Source organism: Lonchura striata, chromosome 1 (assembly GCF_046129695.1).
Source record: "Lonchura striata isolate bLonStr1 chromosome 1, bLonStr1.mat, whole genome shotgun sequence".
Classification (NCBI taxonomy): Eukaryota; Metazoa; Chordata; class Aves; order Passeriformes; family Estrildidae; genus Lonchura; species Lonchura striata.
Window position 1 is genome coordinate 90,415,181 of NC_134603.1, and position 16,935 is coordinate 90,432,115.

A 16,935-nucleotide genomic window follows, 5' to 3' on the forward strand; every position below is an offset into this window, starting at 1 on the left:
ACTTTTTTCTAAGCATTGCTGCTGTAAGGGAGCAGCACCTTTGAGAGCAACATTTTATGGATCTAGCATAACAAAGCCGAGCCATACACAACATGTATGAAGGATAAATCAAACTCTACAATTTTCACAGTGGTTCTTATTAAAAATGCTAGCAGAAACAGAGCTTTCACCTAAGGCACAAGTATCTAGTCTTCTTTCCATTATTACATTTTAGCACCTGCTGGAAGTTGGGGGCAGGGGGAACCTCTTTAACCCTTTATTGCTTCAAAGAATATCATGGGATATCTCAAATTGGAAGAGAGCCATAAAAATCACTGGGTCAAAATTCTTGTTTTTTGCAGGACTACCAAAAACTGGACCACATTAGTGTGGTGTGCCATTCAGATGCTTCTTGAACTCTGACTAGCCTAGTGCCATGACCACTTCCCTGGAGTGCCTGGTCCAATGCCTGACCAGCCCCTCAACAAGGAACCTTTTTCTAATGCCTGAAGTATCACTGTGATGTCAAACGTGAAAATGTTTAATTCTCACCTCCGAGTTACATTAAACTCTTAATAGACACCCCTTCTCCTAGGAAGTGGCAGGAGATGAATTACAGGCAGAACAGGATACTGTAGGGCACTAACAGCTGTAGGATGTCATCTATCAAGTACCTTTCTTCCAAGTCTCCTTTTAAAGGCACTCCTACATGTGCAAGCTTTTGGAGGGTAAGCAAAAGCACCAACAGCTGTTATTTCAAATGGAACGGTCTGTGGGAATTTTATCTCCTTATCACGAGTTATCATTTACAAGGAATGTGCTCAGGTTATTTTAGTGTTTCTTTTGCTCTTAGCTTTCAGTGTAGGTTCATTGAAGCTACAAGGACTCTTGAATTCTAAAACTGTTTAGCTCAAAGACAAGTTCTTTTCTTAGCTTCTATAGACACAGAACAATTTGGAAAGCAACCTGCTTGCTTAATACTGGGAAGAATTTTCCAACCATCTCTTTCTATGCGGTCTGCAGTTTGTCTTGGGTAAGGAATAACATGGTCAGTATGCAACACCTTTGTGCTTTCACTGGAATGGTCTTTCTCATTAAATAGAAGAGCTTACTATTCTTTTTTAAAAACACTTTTGATTCATTTTTATGATGATTGAACATTGCTTTGTTCAGACTTTTTGTGTCATCTGCATTCAGAATGTCTCCTTTGTATATCAGTTTTCTTCCTACTGATTCATGCTCTACCTTCATCTCACTTCATGAGTCATCTTCTATACTATTTGCAGCACTTAACACTTCTGGCAGTGAGGCCTGACTTCTAGAGTTATTTATGGCAATAAAAGGCTGAGGAGCTGATAACTCAGGAAACTTGTAACAGGATAGTGATTACCTCAACCCTAGGTCCTCGGTGTGGGTTTAACACTGCTAAACCTCACATAGAAAATGACAGAATTCAGCCTCCTGGCTAATCATATAATCACCACATCTTTCAGGACTAAGTGCTGCCCTCAGCAGCAGGGCTGTAGGATTGGGTTGCTCATTTGTATGCAGTAGAGACCAGTGTTATGATTACTAAGCTTTAACAAAACCATTCTTAAATCTCTTCAGCAGTAATAAAGTAACTTCTCTAAATCCTTAGGACCTCATTACCAAATCCCCACATCTGCTGGGTGTACAGCAACATTGCAAGCTCCACAGACACATCACTCACCAGCAAAGGGGAATTCTCACTGCAGACAACACTCCCTCATGAGTGAGCACTGAGGTTATTAGCACATCATTACTTCCAGGCTTTCACTGGTATTGGAGTCCATCACCTCCATGCATGAAAAAAAAAAAAAAAAGCAGAAGGCAAGCAGCAAACTGTCACCCCAACAACAAAATATACCCTGCTGAAAGCTTTTAATGTCTCTACAGAGAGATGCCCTGGCAAAGACACCAAAGAAACCCCAAGCTAGGCTGGAAAAAAATTTGGAAATGAGAAAGTGGGTGATTTTACAGTGAAGGACATGAAGCCTTCTGCTGAAGCAAAGAAACAACTCATCTAATTCTGCTGTGCATTTTTCCAATGTTTGCTTTATCACCTGAAACCCTCTACTTTTTATAAATCAAGTTAATGCAGATAGTTTATGTACAACCTACTACCAACTGCAGTACAGTGGGTCTTATATTCATCTCAGAGATGTTGCAAGTCTAGGTTTTTTTGCTGAAAGCCTGGAAGATTACTCTCAAAATATTCACAAGAGAGGAAACTTCTGGAGCATCTTTTTTTGTTCCTATAGCAAAAGATTCACAGTCCATGGACACCAGAAAAAAATTCACTAAATTCAGTAATAACTAGAGTAATCATCTCATCACATTTGGGGTAGAAAGACCGAAAGAACTTCTGAACGTTTTTGACAAATACCTATGTCCATCCCTCATTACAGAGCATTGCACATTTTGTTGTTTTGTTCTAGGTTAGGGAAGAGGAATGGAACAAAATGCCACAACACATCATATCATTTTCCCCCCCCCCAGAAACTGCTCACTGAACCACAAAAAAAAACAGACTGAAAAGGACTGCCTGGCTTTTGAAAGTCAGGAAGGTACAGATACCCTCAGCCCTCACCTTTAGATGCCGAGCCAGGGCTGCTGCTGAAGCAAATAACTGCAGTAGACAGAACAAGCAATTATACTGAGGAGGACACTGTCACTGAGTCTAGGTAACTTACAGCTGCATCAATGAATCAATCTGGGTCTGTCTTGCAAATATAAAGAACTCCTCTGTTCTCTGCAAATGTCTTTTTTGAGGGCATAAGCAAATGCTTTATCACAGGGCACAGCTGAGTCTTGCTCCTGCCTATCTCACCTGGGAAAAGGTATCTAATCTGTGTGTAACAACACACTAATTAGAAGAAACAAGTGAGAAGAACCAGAAAGAGGGAAATTAATAACGAGTCAGTCACTAAATTCAAGCACACGCACATTAGCATGATTTTATCAAACTTAACTTACTATTATTATATCATTAAATTTATCCAACTTCTTTAATGACTTCATTAAAAGATTCCTTTTTCTTAGGGAAAGGCTGGAAACATATTGTATACACACAAGAAGACATAAAAGCAGGAGCACACAGGGAAGAAGCTGTGACCAGCAGGGATTTGGGGCAGTAGAAAAAGATGCTGGGACCCTAAGAATTTTAACTTACTGTTGGAGAGAGACTGGCAGAGAGGTAAGACCATCAGACAACAAGGTGACAACAGGCCTCAAGAACATCTATTTGACAAGCATTAAGCATATGAGGGAAAAGCAGAATAAGTACCAAAATTATAATGCAGAAAACAACTAATGGGCTGAGATATACAGAGCACAGGTGAGTTGCAAGGAGATGACTTTCTATTCCAGAGTTGTGTGTTTCTGGTCAGTCTCTTGACTTTGGAATACTCTATGCCCTACCTCAAATGGGCATAAAACATTTACTATAGCCAGCTCTTACAAAAACCATGTAAAGCAATTATGCCATTTGCAGTCTCCCTGCCATCAGCCCTACCACCACCTCCTGGTCCATGCCCACTTCCATTTGGGCCACTGGCTCTGTCCACCTCCCTCCCTCACCAATCTCACACCATGCTCACCTCTGCTCCTAGCCTGGCTTTTTACTTTCTTACCTTCAGCTACAGGTGACTCATTCTTCCTTTCCACTTTCCCAGCCAAGGAAATCCAGTTGCAGCACAGGACCACTCTTCTCTCAAATCACCGGCCAAGCACTGCAGAATAGATTAAAGGACAGCCCCAATTTTTACAGCTTTGTGGCTGTTCGCCTATCACACTTAGGAATAAAAAAAGCTTTCCTGCTTTCTCCTCTCTTGACAGACTTGTACTAAATCACTAAGGGGAGGAGCAAGAGATCATCTCGTTTCCTAAGCAGCTGGGATCCCACCTGAGAAAAGCAGCCCATTAGATAAAGCCTACTCTTTCACCCCACCTCCAGTTGGTCCAGGTGGTAGTAAAGACTAAAACCTGAAAATCACCCTGTCTTGTCCAGAAAGAACAATGGAGAACCAGAAAATGTGAGAAAATCCCTTAGCAAATAGAGAAACTTTACTCAGCTGGTTCAAAATTTTCCAACAGGCTGACAAATAGGAAAAGTAAGAGACCTGAGGATACATTCTCACTACACAGTTAACCCAAGCTGTTCCTTGAATTTTGTTTCTTAGGTACATTTAGCTAAGGCTACCTGGCCAGATATGGAATAAAAACTGTTGTATGCATATACACACATCCATACAGACTGATCCACCGAGTTAGAGTAATTTGCCTATGCTGGCAATGAAGTTATTCAAGTGCTAATAGTCTTCTAGTGCCTTGCCATGGCTTCAGAAGGGCAAATGATCATCCATTTGCAGCCAATGCCATTTCTTCCATTATTTCCTGGATAAGAATTTTACCTCCCTGCAGCACAAAGCCCCATAAATCCCTGATGATACAGAGAGAAAAGCACAGCATCAAGAAAAGTGCCTTTTTGAAGCAGGACCACTCGTTCTGCCTGGCTCATCTGTGTGTCACACGTGATTGTTAATCTCTCAAATCAATTATGCAGCAAAGATACCTTGGAGAAAGCAATGAGAAGTGTAGGACTAATAGCAGGCTACCTCAGATAAACTTCCTAGAATCAAAGATTTGAGATGAAACTGGGGCATAGTGTAGTTCGACTGGTGGGCTGAGAAGTGATGCTGTCTAGCTTGTCAGCTTTACTTGGGGAGGGCACAAATCTGTTTCAGAAGTGAAACACTCAATTCTTCATCCTGTGCACATCCAAGGACTTAAGCCCAGAGCAGGTAACTTTTCCACATGCACCTTTTGGGGCAGGGTGGCTATTAAAGGTAGGTAGCCTGGTACATGCTTTGTGAGGGGGTTGTGTTGTCTGCCTGACCCCATTAAGACCAGGGCAGTAACATTCTGCATCTTTCTAGGATTCTTTTTGGAAAAGGCTGAACACTGTGGAAAGCAAATTTGGGGAAAAGAACCAAAAAACACATGGATTTCTCCTTTTACAATCTTCACAACAAGTTTAATTTTTGCCTTTATTAGGAGGATCTGCTGAAACCCACAATTTCATGCTTTTTAACACAATAAGCTTCTGAGCCTCTTCCTGCAACAGAAGATACAAACTCTTGGCTGGGCACACAGTTTAAATATTTTCTGGATTTAGAAATCATTTTAAAATAAAGACCAAATGTCTCTGTTGAGTAAACTAATTTTTGTGTTATTAATAAGAGAAGCAGTTAAAGCCTGCCTTATTGAATTGTGTATTTAATTGAACACTGATCTAACTCCCACTGAAAATAATCCATGTCTTTCCATTACTTTCAGTGGATGTTGGACTTGTCTCTTGATGTTTAAGAGAATAGCTAAGCAGGGAAAACTAAGTTACATTTCTGAGCGACAGCTTGCTGTACAAAGGAACAGTACATTGTGAATATTCCTGTGTATAAATTACACTGAGATGTAGCTGACAACTACAACTGCAGGGCTCCTCGCCATGGTTAACTGCACAAAAAAAAAAAAAAAAAAAAAAAAAAAAAAAAAAAAAAACCAAGCAGGACAACAAATAGGTGCCAGGTACCCACTTTTAAAATGCCTTCAAGTATTACATTTCCTGTAATGTTTGACTGCTGGTCTCTTAGCAAAACCCTCGGGGCACAGTTCAACAGCTCCACCGACGACGTGTGTCACAGTCACATTTGCACTACTCCCTGTCCCTTGACAGGTTGAAAAGGCACCAGCAAAGCACTAAAAGCCCACAACACCATAGCAACTGTGGAGGAGAGCGCCAGTCTCCCTTGTCAGTGGTGATCTCTCTCTGCTAGCCATGCATGGAGAGAGACACACAAGTCTAGGCAAGGGTGACTCAAGAAGAAGCATCTCAGGAGGTCAGCCCAGCCAGGGCTTGCTCTCCTCAGACATAACCATTATAGACCTGTTTCCATAGCAGTAATTTGCCTGAATTTAATCCCTTGATCTTTACCAGAGGGCAGCCAACTTTCTGAGGCTGAACTCGAACTGGCTGAGCAACCAGGTGAACAGAGTCGGAGCTACAGATGTTTGAGTGCATCAGCATCACTGGTGTGGGGACAACCCCGCAGTCCCTGCTCTGAACCACGGCTGCTCTGTGAGGGGCAGCGAGCCCTTACCTCAGGTAATGCGTGTGGGGAGGCCTTTTGGAGCCTCCTGCTTGCACGATGAAGACACGATGCTGTAAAACGTAGTCGAGCTCCTCTGAGCACACAGGCTTGAGCGCGGCTTGCTGCTCCTGCCCTGGGATTTTCCCTGGAATTCCACCACAAAGCGTCCCCGGCAGGGGTCACCCTGCCCCGCGGAACTCTGTCCCGGCACCGCTCCCCGCCCCAGCACTGCCACTGGGGAGGTCAAGTGTTTATTCATGCCTTTTTTTTTTCCTTTTCTTTTTTTTTTTTTTTCTTCCTTCCCCTGAGCTTCTGAACAGGAAGGGAGAATATTCCGTGCGTGCTGTATTTATGCCGCCGTCCCTTTTAAGTCAGTTTCCTAAGATACCCAGCTAAAAGAAAGATGTGGTGAATAACTTCGTTCACGCTGTCACCAGGAAGAAAAACGGGAGAAAAAAATAGAGTTCCAAGAATACAGAAAGACAGGTTCAAGGGAAGTAAAATTATGTATGTACTATCAGTTTGCTTTTTCTCTTACTCCAGAGGCAACTCTGCCACAGGAAGCAATGCCAGCCATCCTCCTCAGAGATTTTTCCTACGAGAGTCACCTCTATCAAAGGGAAGTGTTCTGTGTGATGCTGAACAAAGGAAGGGAAATAAATGCTCAAAATAATCAGTGGATCAGGGACCAGTTCAGATTTTTTGTGGGGTTGCATCTGCCTGAAGGAAAGGCAGTAGCCAGAATCCTGTGCTGGTGGGAGCTCGCAGGGCCAGGCTCCTTTGCCTGAGGCTGACACTCGTGTTTGTCCATAGAGCTTAGTCCTGGGCAAGTGCGAGTGCTGCTGGAGGTAGGTCCCTGTAGGCCATGGTCAGAGTTCCTCCCTTCAGGAGTCTGTGTTTCTTCTCCCCTCATTCTTTTCCTTCCTCATTCTGTTCCTCTATTCCTCTGATACCGTTCCTTATGACCCAGTTTGCCTTCTCTCCAGCATGCAGAGGAGTCACTAGGCTTTTTCCTGTCCTTGCTGCACTGCAGTTCTTTATACACTGAACAAGAATGTTCCATTTAAAATATCAGTCCTTGTTGCTGGGCCACCAAAATGCTCCAATTCCAAAGCAATGTCTGAGCAGCTGGGACAAATGTTTTTCTCACAAAAAGCAAGACACGGTTGACCACTATGCCCTACATCTTCAGGGAGACACAAAATACACATCTAGACCATGTTCTCAAATGAGCCCCTAATATTCGACAGACAGGAGTAGCTGGCAGGAACTGAGATGTCTCCAATTTTGAGGCATTTGAACTCCACATCCAAATGGTTTTATGTTGCATAAGTCTCTGTTTTATAAACAGCCTGTAGTGCTGAGACAGTGTGCTGCAGCAGCTCTTGGGAGCTCTCTCTTGTGAAGCCACACTGTTTCCTAAAATTACTCTGTTCTCACTTTTAATATTATCCAGAATGATGAAACTAAATTTGGTCCTTAGAGCTTTGGATTAGCTGCCTGTCTCTGTCAGTGCACTTCAGACCAAGCCAAAATACTGAATGGTGGGAGCACAGTTGTGCTGCACAATGCAATGCTTTAGCATGAGTTCAAGAAGCTTAATGCCAGAAAGGGTCAGTAAATAATGTCATTACTTCCTATATATACAGAAGTTTACATTTAATTACAGACTGTAGTACCAAGAGTACAGAAGGATTGTAAATTAAAAAAAAAAAAAAAAAAAAAAAAAAAGAACCAGGAGCCTTCAACCTCCCTTTGTTTTTCAATGTTACCTTTACATTTCAAAAACAACTCGTCCTCTTTTCAACTGTTAGAAGTGTTGGTTTCCTTTGAGGAGCCAGAAGTACGTATTTCAGGCAGCCTATCAAGTGAAACCATGTTCTCCCAGCACAGAGTCAGCAAGCACTGAAAAGAGACTTTAGTAACTGTAGAAGCAACTACTGAAAATATCCCAATTGGTGTAAGACTCCTACGTCTAAATGTGCAGGGAAGGTTTGGGAGCAGCGGGCATAGGATTAATGATGAGGGAGGGCTGGATACCAGGGTGCTTTAGGATAGAAAAGTCCCTCCCAGAATGGCAGTAACAAGATTATTTCCCTTGTCCTTTTGGAAAACAAAGCAAAGCAAAACAAACCACAAAGTTTTGGTAAAAAAAAAGAGGCAATTTTACTTTACAAAGTAAAGCCAGTATCAATCACACACAGCAGGAACTCAATTTAGCACAGTGAATTCCCTCTCTTCTCCTGTTGACTTGCAGATTAGGAAGGCACAGGATAAAGAGATCCTGTCAGGGATATTATCGGAGCTCTCCTGCAAAGATACCATACATAAGCTCTGGTCACAGTCTCTCCTTACCATGAAGCAGCCAGCTTTGGAGATGTGTTTCCAGCTGACTGACACTATCTCAGAGAGGATGAGGACAGAGACAAACTAGAATGTCTTACCCGAGTGTGTGACCCTTGTGTGCCCTCACTCACAGCTACCCCATTAACCCTTCTGCCTGGGATTTAATTCTGTGATTTGTTCTGAAATAGACACCTGACTGATCTGTACATAGCAGAATAAACTTGCCCACTATCATCACTTTTCCACTCCCCTTAAATTCAGTTTTCTCTTGTTCCTTTCATGTTTTGTATTTAACAGGACATCTTTTAATATTTTAACATCTCTGGCAGGTGCTATATCTGTTCTTCCTCCCTGGCAGTTTGAGCATAAGAATTGTTTTGCTTTGGAGGAAAATTGGGAAAGAAAATGAATAAGATAAACATAAACAAATTCAGAAAAATATTTGCAAAGACAGCACTGGGAAAATCCTCTCTCCTCCACATGACAGCATTTAGTGGGCTGTGGCAATATGTAGTGACTACTATTACAGTATGATGATATGACTGCTTCCATTATTTTCATTCTGTTTTAATTATGGAAGATACTAAAGCCAGCTAGTGATATGGAAAGTAATGGTTATTGGTGATGGCATCTCTGAGAGCTGCTTAGACTATAGTCACACTTAAAAATCAAAATACTAAGATCCTGCTGCAGAAAGTCCTGCTGGCACTAAAAACTCCCTTCTGAAGTGGTACTCTCACTTAGTTGTGAGAGCCCTTACTTTTCTTGTTACACTCCCTGGATGCCTAGAGCTAAAACCTTGAGCTATTAGAGTTGGAATTACTGAGCCAAAGTTCTCAGCCTGAGACTACAAGGGATCACAACCCACAGTAAAACACTGTGCTACACTGTGAATTCCTCTACAGTGGGAAATTAAACATGCCTGGGGTCAAGTGGCATGGAATGCCAACATATATCCTATTAAATGGTCTTTGATCCAGAGTATCCTCTGAATTGTGCCTGGGAGCTGTTGGGACAGTGATAGCTGGCCAATGTAACAACTGCCAGAGGCTGTTCTGACAATTGAACTCATGACACGTTTGTTTATCCTCAGAAATCTTCCTTGACACTTTCAATTATTAGAGTGGGCACAACCTGTCTGAAACAATGTTTCCCTCACATTTCTGACCAGTGTACTATTCCTTCCTCTATACTCAATAAAATGTGTCTTTGACTATACTACCAAAATACTTATAATTATCACACGATTTAATACTTACCTGGTAGAAACAAGCTAATTTAGTTAATAAACAGTCATGTTAAATGTAAAACTCATTAACCTGTACCCAGTCTGCTTGTCACAAATACTATGTTTTTATCGCCAGCTCTAGCAATTGATAAGTCTCATGCTTTACCATATTCATTTTTCCTTAAGAGTTCCTGGAAGATCATCACTTTGCAAAGGCAGGTCAAACATTCTCTGTGAGCACTTGGTGGCTGACAGGCAAAAAGAAAAGGAAAAAAAATAGAAAAAAGATAAAAACTTCTGTGCACAGCACTCATGAGCTAGGAAGTCAGTGCTCTCCAGCAACTAAGCTGCTCCTATGCATATCCTTATCAGCTTTCAAAAGAAAAAGCTATTTCACGATCCTCCAGGATACTGAAAACAAGCACTAGATGGAGCAGTGAGTAAACTTCTGGACTCTCTCCCTCCTTTTATTCAATCCATGAAGTTACCAGATAGCCCTCTTGGAATCTGAGCTGACAAGCTGATGCCAGGTCAGTAGTTTGTGAAAGCACAAGTGTGCCTTGGGTAGGGCTGAAGCACTAGGCCATATTACATGACTCTTTGCATTCAGGGCAATTAACACTGTATAACTGGTGGCCACATTCCTAGATATATTAGATGTTTGTACATTCTTCTTTGTCTAACAGTTTTGACTAATATGCAACCTTTTTGAAGATTTTCACTAAGGATCTGTAAATCCACGGTATCCCACTTACCATTTACTGAGGATGTCAATCAACAAAATCAAAACCAGACCTTTCTTTTTAATTATGGATAGTACATTATGCCTTGTCTGCCTTACAAAAATATCACAGCTGTTTCATAGCTGAGAATCCACAAAGACTCTGGTTTTCCTTAGTGTTTGAAGATTCCCAATATAGGGTGTCCCTAACATTAGAAAGCTCAAAATGTATATGAAGGGGGACAAATTTTCACAAGGCATCTGGTATGGGTTTCAGGCATTTTCCCAGCTGGAGAAAAAGTTATCTTGTTGGAGAGGAAAAAAACATACTGTTAGGAAACAGCCTCATGATTCTTAGGGTAACTTGGAGGGAAAGGGGAATGCTGAAATGAATGGTTTTTAAGCATTTGGGAATGCCAGTGTGGACTTCAGCTTTTTTTAATATACAAGAAGTAGAAAAGGGGAGGGAATATTTTCACCTCTCCCCTTGACGAAAACAATCTTTGTAATGTCAACCAACAGCTAGTGCTGAGCTTATCACGGCCTCCACTCTGCCCTGCTCTCCCATCTCAGTAACCTGTTCTGGCTTCTGAAAATAACACCCTTTGGAACTGAGTGAATAATCGACTCTTCACTTCAGGCTCTCCCAAATAAAAGAAAAAAAATCCTGTGGGTTGCATATGGAGTTCTTAAATCCAGCTTCAAGATGCTACATTTGAAAACTAAGTGTAAAAAATGAAAGAGGGTCACTTCTAAAATGAAAAATTAAAGAGGATTGTTTTGAAAATAACAATTGCTTTAAGGCTTTACCCTTCCTTGGTTTTCTGCCCTCTGGACTGTTTATCAAAACCTGCCAATTTCATAGCAAATAACTTCAGTTTTCCAGAAACTGCAGATGTCCCTCACCAGATTACTAAGAAAATAACAGAGGAGTATATAATGTTTGCATGAGAGCTATTTGAAGAATTATTCATGTCAGCAGTTAGTCATAAACCTTTAGACAAACATTTGTATCATGAGAAAGCTGATGGCTTCTTCTCCTAATTTTCCCCTCCACTCTTCCCTTTTCTAATGTGCTTCCTAAATGAATCCAATGATTTGCCCAGAATTCATCCATCTGATTTTATGACTAGGATATGCTTCAAGGAAGTGGGAACAGTTTACAGCTTGGCTAGAAAAACAAGTTTCTTTTACTCATGCAAACCTGGAATTTAGCTGAATTCAAGCATTGACAGGCTAATGGTTGTTGTTTAGCTGCAACGCCAATTTATTTTACATTTTAAGACCCAATGTAGCATGATGCTACATTTCTCAATAGCCCCAGAGGCACCTCTCGAGAGGCATCAGTGACTTTCACTGCAAGGAAGAGGCCTGCCCAGCCCACACAAACAGTAATTATTGCTTTGTTCACCTTGTTCCCCTTCAGTTACCGGTAACAAGAATTGATGCCCAGACAGCAAAGAGTGGTCAAAGAGCTCATTGTCATCTCCTCCAGCCCAGGTACCACAGGCAGTCACTGAGGAGGATGAACCACTGGAAACAGGAGATTGCCTCTTTTATCTGTGCCTGAAGCTCCTCCTGATTCAAGGTGTGATGGCAGAACGTGTCAACAAATGACAGCACCCTTATTTTCACTGTCTATAAGATGTCAGCATTAAAACCTGGGCCTGAGAAAGGTTTAAAATAAGCAAAGGAATGCTAAATTGCACCTTAAAACCCTACTCCAGAGAAATGTAAAATGACAGTACTAACCTGAGCCAAAAGTACTTGGTGTTGGAAAGAAAACCCAAGTAAGAGTTGTTAAACTGACAGGAAAAATACCTCATTTTATGCAAATATGAATGACAATATTGATCAAGAAAAGAACATCACTGTCACATAATGGGGAAAAGTAATTTGCACATGGCAATATCTGCTGGCAGTATTGCTGTAAATAATTACTCCGAGGTTCAATTTAGTAATGATTATCAGTGAGACATTTTAAAGAAAAGAGTATAGGATGATAGCAGAGAACAGTTTTGTTTGTAACTTTATTAATAATGATTTGTATAGTGCCTTATTAGTCATCATTTGTATTTGTGTAGAGGCCTTCATTACAAAAGTCACTCTACAGAGAGGCCTAATTGATTCTATAGAGAGAACCATGCTGATTTTGAAGACTTGCACAATAAATTTTACATCATTTTCACTAGCTCTTCTGTTGGCTGTAAGGCGAGAAATCGTCTTTCTACCACATACTCTCTCTGCAAAACTGTAGACCCAGATGTAAACAGAACTATGCTAAAGCAGTGAGTACACACACCATATTCTTCATTTGCCTAAAATATACATATTATTGCAGTATACTCCTATTTAAAATGACAGTTGATCTGAATTATGATAGAATACTTTAACTAAAGATTTTACCATTTGTAAACACTTGTTGAACTTGAAAGCCATGCACTTATTCAGAAGCATGTTATTCCACTTAATGGGATAATGAGGAGTAGGAGCAAAACCAGGCTACCTGCACTTTTTGGCATCCTATGTAGCATTGTCATCAAAGTGATGCTGTGGCAAGGGGAACAGCTCAATCATATCGCTAAGCCCTGAAACAAGCTATGCCATTATGTGAAAGTTCCTATGAAGCCCCAGTGACTGTTGAATTATTGAATGTGAATTGTTTGAAAATGCAGTATTTACAACAACTGCTTTGCAAAAGACTGAAGTTTTGTTCACTACTAGATGTCTCAAGCAGTAATAAAATCAAAGCACAAAATCCCTACACAACAGCAGATTAAAGAGAACGAAGAGAGTGTATAGCATTACTGAAAAACAAAATTAAGGATAATCTTGTATTAAGTGTTTGGAATCGGTCTTCATCCAGAAAGAAAATCCTACAATAAGTACCCATGGATTCATCTTCTGGTAGTATGAAATGTCACTGGTTTCCCCACACTGTCACTATGACCCTCTGTGCAGTAGAGTCAAAATTATCTGGCTCATTGCTGTGAACTCTCTGTTCTGTTATTGTCAGGAGACAGCACACCTTTTCTGCCAAAAAGCTGGGATGTGTGCAAAGCAGGAAGACTTGGACCTTGCCCTTTCCCCCTTGCCTGTTGCCCCTGCCCTTCCCCTCCTCTTCCCCTCTCTATCCCCTTTCCTCTCCCTCCCTTTCTCTGCTTTGCTTGGGACATCAAAACACCTGTTTTATTGGTGTGATTCTGTAGAACTCGTATTAAAGGTTAGCAATTTATACCCAGTGTACATATATATATATATAGTATACATATATTTGTATACACAGCATTTCATATAACCCAGTTTCACGTGATTATGGGACTTGGTTTGCTTGCTGGTACAGTATATCTTTTATTTAATAAGCGAAGCATAGGTATTGCTGTTTTTCCTGGATGCCTCTTGGGAACTTTCTTTGACATCTAAAGCCTTTTTCTGGCAACCAGTTTGTTCTCTAACAAGAGCAGGATGGGAGTTGTGATAGATCCCATTTAGTCTTTTGAGAAACAACTAAATTCTGTGAGTTAACTTGTCTTCTTTTACCATCTAAGGAATATTGGCAGGCTGCAACCATTTTCCTCTGTTAGCCCTTGAAATGATTCTTCATGCTTTTGTCACATAATTAAAATTAGATTATTGCAACTCCCTGCTGGCTGGCCTTAGAGCTTTGTAAACACTCCAGCTGGCCCCTAGGTTCGTAGTGAAAGGGATGCTCTAAGCATATTCTTTCTTTGTCCTCTCTTCTCTCATTTGTTGAAATCACTGCACTTCCTAACTGCCAGCAGAATGTATTGGGTTATTGCTTTCTAAGGGCAGTGAACATAATGTTAAAGACATTATGTGCCAAAGTCTCTCTCAAGCTTTGCTTGAAAGAGCCTGGATGCAGGAGCTTTCAATCTATTTTCTCTTTGTTGGTGAGGTCTCTTTTTGCTGAAAAGAAGGGAAAGAAAGGGGAGGGAATAGAGGAGCACAGGCTCTCTTAACACAGCATTCAAATAGAAAATGCATACAGCTACACAATTTCAAAAGCAGGGGCTGACTTTCATTGACCAGTGTGTAAATACCATGGACATTATGCAGTTGCTTCTTCTCCTATGACAAAATTACTCCCTTCCACCCCAAAACATGAAATCCATTTTGAAATGACAGCACTCCCACTACAGCCAGGCTTTCTGAGTTCAGTAGGCAGCATTCCTGGCTAACTTCTTTTTATGTCACATTTGCTTATGGACCGTTACTCCCACATTCACATCCAGCCAGTTCCGTCTTATAAATCTTGCATGGAACATCGCGACTGTGTGAGATTTGGCTGATGAGCTTGTAGGGATATCATATTAAAGTTCTCAAGGGTCTGCATGACTAATTGTTAATGAGAGAGAACAATGCAGGGATAATGGTGCTTTAAAAGTATGTAATACTAATGGCATAGTTTGTGTTTGGATGTGATTGCGCATCTTGCTGTCACATGTAGAGATCATCTCTTAGTGTCCTCTGGTTTTATGAGCCCATAACCTCAGCTCTATAATCAGATAATCAGTAAGTACTTATTCTGCCGAAGGAGAATTATCACGGTGAAGAAGCACACACAGGCAGTAAAGCTGGCTGTATTGAACTCTGCAGAATTATCAGAGCCTCACCACGGAAGCCAAGAGTACACTAGTTTTGGTTGAGTTTTCACACAGCCTTGGCCAGCCAATGCTATGAAACAGTGACTATGGCTGCAGAACCACAGGAGTAATACTGTAGAATACCAACATTCCCCTTATTTGTGCTTCACCTTATCTCTCATATTAATAACTTATGTTCCAGCATGGTCACCTCTGTGCCAAATCACTTTTTCTGTGCTATCTACTCCTTTGGACACCAATATTTAGTCATGCAGTGCTGTTACTAGCCAGGGGCTTGATTTTAAATCCCTTGGATAGATTTCCAGAATGACTCCCCCTTCCAGCTGAAAGCATAAGCACTGTGGGTCTTTGGCAGCTCTGCAAATCAAGACTGCAGCTCCTAGAAGAAGTCTGAAAACAGTTGATTCTTGCACTCAGCTTCCTGCCACAGTGCAGTTTGTGACTGCTGGCAGCCACAACATAACATAAGCTTCTTTTCTTTTCTCCCCTGCCTCACTGGGGCTTTTGCTGACATAAATACGTTACCACGGGTGAGCAAGTGCACAGTGCCATGGCTAATGCAGAGAACATCCTCTCCTATGACAAAGATGGCATTTTCCATGCTCTGCTGCCTTCCCAGTGCAAACATCTCTGCTGGGGACCTCACCACTGCAGTGCTGGCATGCCACTGCCTTTGAGCAGGGATGGTGCCAACCTCCCAGACAGCCGTAAGCATGCGAAGCCAAGACACCATGTATCAGGGCCTGTGCATGTGTCAAGGACAGGTTTCCCAGCCTGAAATGTCAAAGCAACTGTTTTTTCCCTCAGGAGGTGCATTTGTCTCTATGGTGAAGAAAATGTATTATCACAAGTGTTGCCTTTGAGCTCAGAGCTGGATAAAGACCAAACAGACACTGAATCCAGCAAAATTTCAGCATCCCACTCTTTTCATCCTCTGACAACTTTTTTCTTCCAAGAACCAGTCTGCTTCCAAAGTGAGAGAACTGAATACTGACCAACACACTCCTTGCTTCCAGACATTACATGACAACTGCTTGGAAAGAGACATTTGAAGTTTGTTCTATTGAGGACTAGTCTCAAGTCTAGTGTCCTTGTTAGCCAAACTGGGACTCCACTTCTCAGGAGCCTGTGTCCCCAAATACTGGCATAGATAAATGGCCTCTAACTGGACTCTTCATTTTACTCCTACCATTACAGACCCCACACAGAGACACAACCCTTAGTTTCAGACCTGGGGGCTTGCAGAGGGCTGTGCAATGATCCTGTTGTTGCTGAGTCTAAAAGAAATGAAGGGGTGACTGATTCCAGTATGCTGGCAAGCCAGCTAGGACTCCAGCTCCTGACCTCACACCAGCTTCCTTCTGGGTGTCAGCTGCTGACTGACTGACTTACTCACTGATGAGAGCCAAAGGAGCCAGGACCCACAGGGTATTTCAGTCTTAAAACATCTTGCAATGCTGCAGAAATGCAGGCTTGTGGAATAAAACAGACAGTTAAGCAGAAGATGGATACTTCATCACTTTCCCAAAATGGGCAAGCAGAAAACATCTAGTTGCCTTTCACAAGTCATTTAATGTTATTTCTCCTGTGTTGTTCTGATGTTTTTGTTTCAAAGAGAGTGAAGGTGATATGGAGTTTTGTTTCTTTCTTTATTTTTAATTAGCACCTCTGGTCAGTGACCCAATCAAAGCCTCATCTCCCTAATAGAAGCCTCTCTGACCACAGCTTGCATGTTCCTATTTTCATTCACAGGCAAAAACTATCTGTTGTTTAAGTATTTTTACTCTGTCATAATCAAAATACAAATTGCAGCTTAACTAAAAATAGACATGTCAGAAACACTTGACATGACCTGCATACCTGTCA

General features: G+C 41.5%; 1 protein-coding gene across 4 annotated transcripts in view; it reads right to left on the minus strand.

Annotated features, from left to right (window-relative positions):
* Positions 1–16,935, minus strand: part of ATXN1 (ataxin 1) — a 367,335-nt gene that overhangs the window by 334,813 nt on the left and 15,587 nt on the right. For 2 of the 4 annotated variants that reach the window (XM_021553039.3, XM_031503950.2), the window contains exon 2: positions 3,633–3,731. The exons of the other annotated variants lie outside the window; for them this stretch is intronic. The gene's annotated coding sequence lies outside the window, so the exon portion shown is untranslated. The remainder of the gene's footprint in view (positions 1–3,632; positions 3,732–16,935) is intronic. 4 annotated transcript variants of the gene reach the window in all.